This window comes from Gossypium hirsutum, chromosome D12 (assembly GCF_007990345.1).
Source record: "Gossypium hirsutum isolate 1008001.06 chromosome D12, Gossypium_hirsutum_v2.1, whole genome shotgun sequence".
In the NCBI taxonomy this organism is placed as follows: Eukaryota; Viridiplantae; Streptophyta; class Magnoliopsida; order Malvales; family Malvaceae; genus Gossypium; species Gossypium hirsutum.
The window spans coordinates 32,157,032-32,164,173 of NC_053448.1; positions in this window are offsets into that span (position 1 = coordinate 32,157,032).

A 7,142-nucleotide genomic window follows, 5' to 3' on the forward strand; every position below is an offset into this window, starting at 1 on the left:
GATGTGCATAATTCTTTTAAAAACTTAGCATATCTAGGCACATGTTTAATTGCACCAATTAATGGAATATTAACTTGCACCTTACGGAAAGTTTCCAGGATTTCAGCATTGACATCATCTAATTTTTCCTTCCTCAAACACTGCGAAAAAGGGGCTTTCGGCACATAAGATCGCTGCTGATTATTAGTGCTTGAACCACCTTCAATTTACGGCTCAAGAGGCTACATTTGCTGCTCCAAATTTGCTGCATCGCGCGAAATAGTGGGCTGATGTAAGTGTGATTTTTCTACCTCCCTTGGCGCTGTTCGTGGCTGTTGTATATCAGCCCTTGACATGGCTGAATTCTCCTCTATTTTATCATTGAATCGGACCTTTTTTACCTAGGTTTCATCCTCTTCATCACTATATCGGACCTTTTTCAGAATAGGTCCCAATTCCTTCCCACTTCTCAAAGTTATTGCACTAACATTGTCCCTCGGATTTGTCACTGGTTGTGATGGAAATCGATTATTTACTTGAGCTTGCAAATTTCCAAGGTTAACATCAGTCGAAGAAGCTTGATTTTGTAATTGTTTCATGGCTGATTCAAGAGCATGAAATTTCCCATCGGTCTTCTTCTTTTGATCGGACATCATCTTCATCATTTTCTCAAGCATGACATGAGTCTTAGTCTCGGCATTTAGGTTTTGTTGGGGTTGTTGTGGTGTATTATATGGTTGAGAATTTTACTGCTTAAATCCAGGGGGTGTGGCTCAGTTTTGGTACCTTAAATTAGGGTGGTCTCTCCATCCTTCATTGTAGGTGGCTGAATACCGATCATACCTTCTTTGATTTGGGAAAACGACATTAACTTCCCCTTCTTGTAATGTAGGACACATATCCGTGGCATGTCTCTCTAAACAGTAAATACCACATAGTGAAGCTTTCAAATTGCTTCCAGTCATCAACTTACTCACCATAGCTGTTAAGTTAAATAATTGAGCTTCCATCATACTCGATTGCTCCTCATCCACTCGTCTACCCAAATCAGCCCTCCTCAAGCCAAATTGTTGTGTGTTTTGCACCACATTAGAAATTAAATTTCGGGCTTGCTCAGGTGTATTTTCGACCAGCGCACCTCCACTCGTTGCATCAATCATACCCTGATCTTGTGGCGTCAACCTTTCATAAAAGTATTGTACCAAGAGTTGCTCACTAATCTGATGTTGCGGACAGCTTGCACATAACCGTTTGAAAATCTCTCTCAATACTCATATAATGACTCACCTACCAACTATTTTACCCCACAAATTTCCTTCCTAATCGACCCTATCCGTGATGCCAGAAAGAATTTCTCAAGAAAAGCTTTATGCAGCCCCGTCCAAGTCGTGAATGAACCCGGTGGCATGTAATATAACCAGTCCTTTGCCAATCCTTGTAATGAGAAAGGAAAGGCTTGGAGCTTGATTTGTTCTTCCTCATTACCGTTTGGCTGCATGGTTGAACAAGTGTTGATAAATTCATTAATATGTCAGTATGGATCTTCACCCCGCAGTCCATTGCATTTCAGCAACAAATTTAGGAATCCCGAGTTGAGTTTTAAGGGCCTATCAAGGGTGGGGTAAGTGATAGATAGAGGCTGGACAGTGAGGTTAGGTGCAGCCAATTGCTTCAAGGTCTAGTTGGCCATATCGATGTCTTCTAAACTAGTAGTCTCGGCGTGAGGGTTGCAAGTCTTAGCTTGCTGGTCGGTGGTTTTAGTAGGGGACTTCGATGTTCATCGTCCGCTCCTTAATAATATAAACTAAAGGAATAAATCTAGCTACAACAAGAAAAACAAGAATATAAAATAAGTTCTGAAAATCAAATAGATTCGACAACGTCGCTTCCCCGGGAACAGCGCCAAAATTTGGTGCAATGTCGTTACATCCACCGAATTAAATCCACTACTCACCAATATTAACTGGGAGCATAGGGCAAATAGGGTATCGATCCTACGAGGAAGCTTGTGTTAAATCTATTGGAGGAAAATTGAAATAAAACTAAATGTAAACCGCACACACTGACGCAAAGGGGGGTTTGTTTCAATGTTTTCTTGCTGAAAATTAAAGTAATGAACAAAAGTAAATTTAAATCAAGAACGCTTGAAATCGAGAATCAAATAGATAGAAAGAATGCTTAGTTATTGACACCTTAATTCACCAAACACAAGTAATTGTGACTCAAAATTATCTTACAAAACCAATTCAATAACAAGGCTGTAAAATCACTTACGAAATGACTTCCTATCTCTACCAATTTTAATCCAATTAAGAAACGTTCTTAACTAAAAACTACCCTTAATCAGCCCTATGTTTGATTAATTAAAGATGCATTGGGTACTAGAGAGACTTCACCTAACATTAACCATAGAAAATCCTCCAACGGCTTCTATGTAATTAAATTCGTAGTTGTTCTAATTAGTGGTTAGCCAATTACTTATCACCAATTTTAAGTCTAATTAAGAAATACGATTCTTCAATTTTAATTTAGATGATTATAAGAGAATTCCTAAATTAACTAGTTGATCAATCCAATTGATTTAGAAAAACCCTTGAACAATAAAAATAAACAACTATGGAGTACCGAATTTAAATTCAGAATAAATTGTGTCTTTGAATCAATTTGTATTTGGCTTCATAAGTGTCTAACTAAGCAAAAGAAATTTAGCCACTTATAGAAAATAAAACAAAGAAAGAATTAATTGAAAACATAGTGAATTTCGAATCAATCTTGTTTAGAAATACTACTCTAATTGTCGAGCTTTCCTCCTCTCAAAGTTACTGAACTCTTGGACTGATTTTCAGCTCCTTAATCGACACTTGCTAGATTGATTAGAGGTGCTTGTGCTTACTGAATTACTCGATTCTCTCTCTCATTTTTTCTTTCCAATTTTTGTCCTCCTCTTGCTGGTTCTTCTCACTCTGTTCGCACTCCATGCTGGTAGGAGTCCTCTCTTTTTTATGGGATAGAATCAGCCTCAAATCAGCTAAGGAAATCAGAATAAAAAATCTGATCTGATCCCCTTAATTTTTACTCATCCTATCGCACAAAATCAGCTCAAGCCAATTAGAGTTTCACTCCAATTTAACTACTCAAAGGCTGAATTGGATTGTCTATTTTATACACTAGGGTCGGTCATAGCTAGGGGAAGGGGAATGAAAATTAGAATTAAATATGATTCCCTTGCTGACTGGTCGCACAATTTCAGCTTCATTCACCTCCAAATTGGATCGAACGTTGCTCTTGTTTTCACGGTCTTTTGTAATTGACTTGGTTAATTCAGATTTGCATTTTTACCAAGTCAATTTTAATTTCAAAATCAGCATACGATCTGCCCTATTCATTAGTTCCATTCGTGGGAATTGGATTCCCAGTTGGGTCCATTCCAACCATCTAAATGTACCTACCTTGTACCATGACTTAAAATAACATTAAATCATCGAATTGGAACAAAAAAAAATTAGCAAGGCATAAGATACACTTAATGTAAATTGAGCTAATTAGAAACCAATTGATCAAGAATTCATCAATAATTAAGGTAATTAGTGGAATAAGTTAAGCTCAAATTTGAACTTAACAAATGTGCTTTACAATGAAATTGAATTCATAATTGATCGAATTGGATTGATGTGGCATATGCTATGAATGTATTGAGTAATTGAAAATTTGATATGATTATATGTGTAATTGTGATAATGTTCAAATATGAGAATCAAATATTGGTTGTATTTGAAAAGTGAAATGAAACGCTATTTGGAATGATCCAGATATAGATAGCATGCCATATGATAGGAAGAGTTCAAGGATTTCCTCGAATTCGAGTCGATGAGGCACTGGGTGCCAATTTGCTTCAGTTTAACTGATGAAACACTGGTGTCCATTTATATAGCCCTGAGAGCGATTATTACTTCAGATTTATCCAATAAGGCACTCGGTGACAATTAGTGTGTTGGTTGGATCCGTGTACCTGTCCGAGTCCAAGTCGTGTTAATAGGGGTAAATAAACAATAAATTTTTATATTTGATATTAAAATGACATAATATGTGGAATGGAAATGAGATAATAGATTGAAAAATGAAATGTGAAATTGTTGTGAACAAAAGAAAAATATGAGTTATGTACTCATGAATTGAATATGGAATGAGTTGTGCCATTGTATAAATGCAATGTTGATTGATATATGGAAGCTATTTATATAGCAAGTGATGGGAATTGAAATAATTGTTAAATCCAAATCAAGTTTGAAATCATGTGAAAAATTGAATACGATATAGATTGATGCGTTAATATGTATGAATTTGAAAGGATGATATCTTGTAATGGTATGCTTAGTTATGATAATGGTTGAATAATTTGGTTTTAGCATTCATATATTATTATGTATTTAATTGTTCAGGTTATAGAAATATCACTAAGTTTTACTCAGCGTACGGTTTTGTTTTCCATGTGCAGGTTAGGTACTTCTCTATGATTGTCAATTCAGCATCCAACAACGATCCTGATATCAAATGTGGTGATGTTTATCTTTTGTAATGGCATGTACCTAGGATGTATTTGGGTTTTTAATGAATTTGGTATATGTTATGTAGTTGAGTTTGAGTATAATGTTGGTTTGGTATGTATATAAACATATGTTATGTTTGATGCCATAATTTGGGTATGTTATTTTGAACCTAAGATTGTTAGGTGTTTGTGAATTTACTAATGATATTTAGGTGTTTATTAACTAGGCTAAATGGAGTGATTTTGATATGTTTGGAACTTTGATTTGAATGATATATCGATGATTTGTTTTGATGATATAAATGTGGTACCAATAAGGGTAAGACACCCTGGATGATTGTTTTGGCATATTTTGAGTGGGTTTAATCGTGTTTTGAATAGGTTAAACGAATGATTTTTGAGTTTCTTAATGCCCAAGCAAGTAGGAAATGCTAAACTTGTTTATTTAAGGCACAATTTAGGTCCACAGGGCCAGACACATGGACGTGTGACTTGGCCGTGTGAGATAGACGACTAGCACACGGGTGTGCAAGGCCATTTTGAGAGTTTACACGGCCTGGCACATAGGCGTGTAGCTTGGCCGTGTGACTCAAGTTAGAGAGTTACACGGGCACAGACATAGGCTGGGGCATGACCGTGTGTCCCTACTTCGAATGTCTACATGGCTGAAGATACGGGCATGTGTCTCAGCCGTGCGTGTCAGACGGCCTGGCCACAAGGCCGTTTAACCCCCGCAGTTAAATTTTTCTAACTTTTTCCTAAAAATTTTAAATGTTCCCAATTTAGTCCCGACACACATTTAAAATGATTTTGAGGCCTCAAGGGCACAAATAAGGGACGATATGGCTGTATAATATTGGATTATGTTATCTTCATTGAATGTTTTGAAAAGAATGATTATGTTACATTTATTTGGTAATGCTCTGCAACCCTATTCTAGCGACAGATACGGGTTAGGGGTGTTACACTTTGCGTAACTGAAGCGGGGATATTTTTTTTACTGCTCTATAAAATTAGTTTGATTTTTCTTTATTTATTAATTAAATGTCCTTATTTTCCCATTTTCTTCTACGTTTGTTCTTTTTCTTCCTCTTTTCTTGTTCTTTATTTTTTTCTTCTTTTCTTTTTGTCTCTTGTCGCTTCCTTCTCCTCTTGTTACTTTTTGTTTTGGTCATCCTATTAGCGTGTTTAGTTATTTATTTCAATGGTAAGGCTGTTCGTATAAATTCTGAGGTTGAAATTTATTTAATTGTTGATTTTCATTTGTTTTTGCCAAGAATCAGATTCCTAATTGTGTTGCTTGATTTCTCTGTTTAAGCATAATAGGTTATCTTTTTAAGAAAAGATCCTCAAGGTAACGTTCCTTTAATGCGTTAGTTCGATATATCACTGTTTCGTACAAGGTGAGTGGGAAATTTCTCAAGATTGGTGCTTCTTCGTCAAAGCTTTCGAAATAACTCTATTTTGTTCAAATTTTTGAGTGTTCGTTTGAGAATTAACTGTTGAATTGGTCTTTGGTTGTGTGGTATTAGGTTCTGAAGTCATTCTTGTTGCTTCTACGTCGACTTTGTATCAAGTGTGTAATGAAAACTCGAATTTCTACTATTTACGAAAGCTGGAAAACATGGTTGTCGATGCCACACAGCCTTGTGCCAGGTTATGTGGTAGGTCATGTGAGTCACATAGCCCGGTGTCAGGCCGTGTAACTCACTGTTTGTGAATTAGGGTCACATGGGCTACAGGGACGGGCGTGTGTCCAGGCCGATTAACTCACTGTTTGTGAATTAGGGCCATAGACACAAGTGTATGTTTAGGCCGTGTAATTCATTGTTTTGGGAATTTGATTCACACAGCTGTGTGCTAAGCTGTATGTTGTAATGAGCCCCATGTGGACCACACGAGCCAACCACCCAGGGCGTGTGTAATAATAATTTGGGCCACAAGGGCGTGTGCTAAGTAGTGTGGACCACATGGGCCAGCCGTCCAGGCCGTGTGAATCTACACAGGCGTGTAGGCCAAAAATCAGAATTTTTTCTTTGGGCCAAAATCGTTGTTAAAAACAAATTTATGCCTCCGTAAGGTCCGTGTAATATGAATTAGATAATGAGATTGTATTCCGATGATCTGTTATTGAATATTCTATTATATATATAGTTGGCATGAATGCTGATAAGTAGCTATAATAGTTTTACATGAGCATGTTCTGAATTTGAATTTTTGTATACACATATCTAATATATATTAATCCGCATCTGCACTAGGTTGGGCTTGTGAAAAGGAGGAAGTGTGGGTAGTTTAATAATCTGTCGAGCTTAATGGCTAAGCCACAAACTCATATCTGACTTATTGAGTTATCGCATTCTAATCTGACAGCTTGACTGCAATATTTTTTAAACATGACACATAGTCACTATGCGGTGTGTAAGGATGGATGGGTACTTGATACCCTATATGGTTTGTAGGGATGAATAGAGATGGTGTGTAGCAGTTGGGGGTAGGAATATGTATTTATATTTGAACCGTTCTACAATTGTATCTAATATCTTCTTTTTCTGTTTCTGAGAATTGACTGACTAAAGACGAACTAAAATCACATCTGTTATTTTACTATTTAATT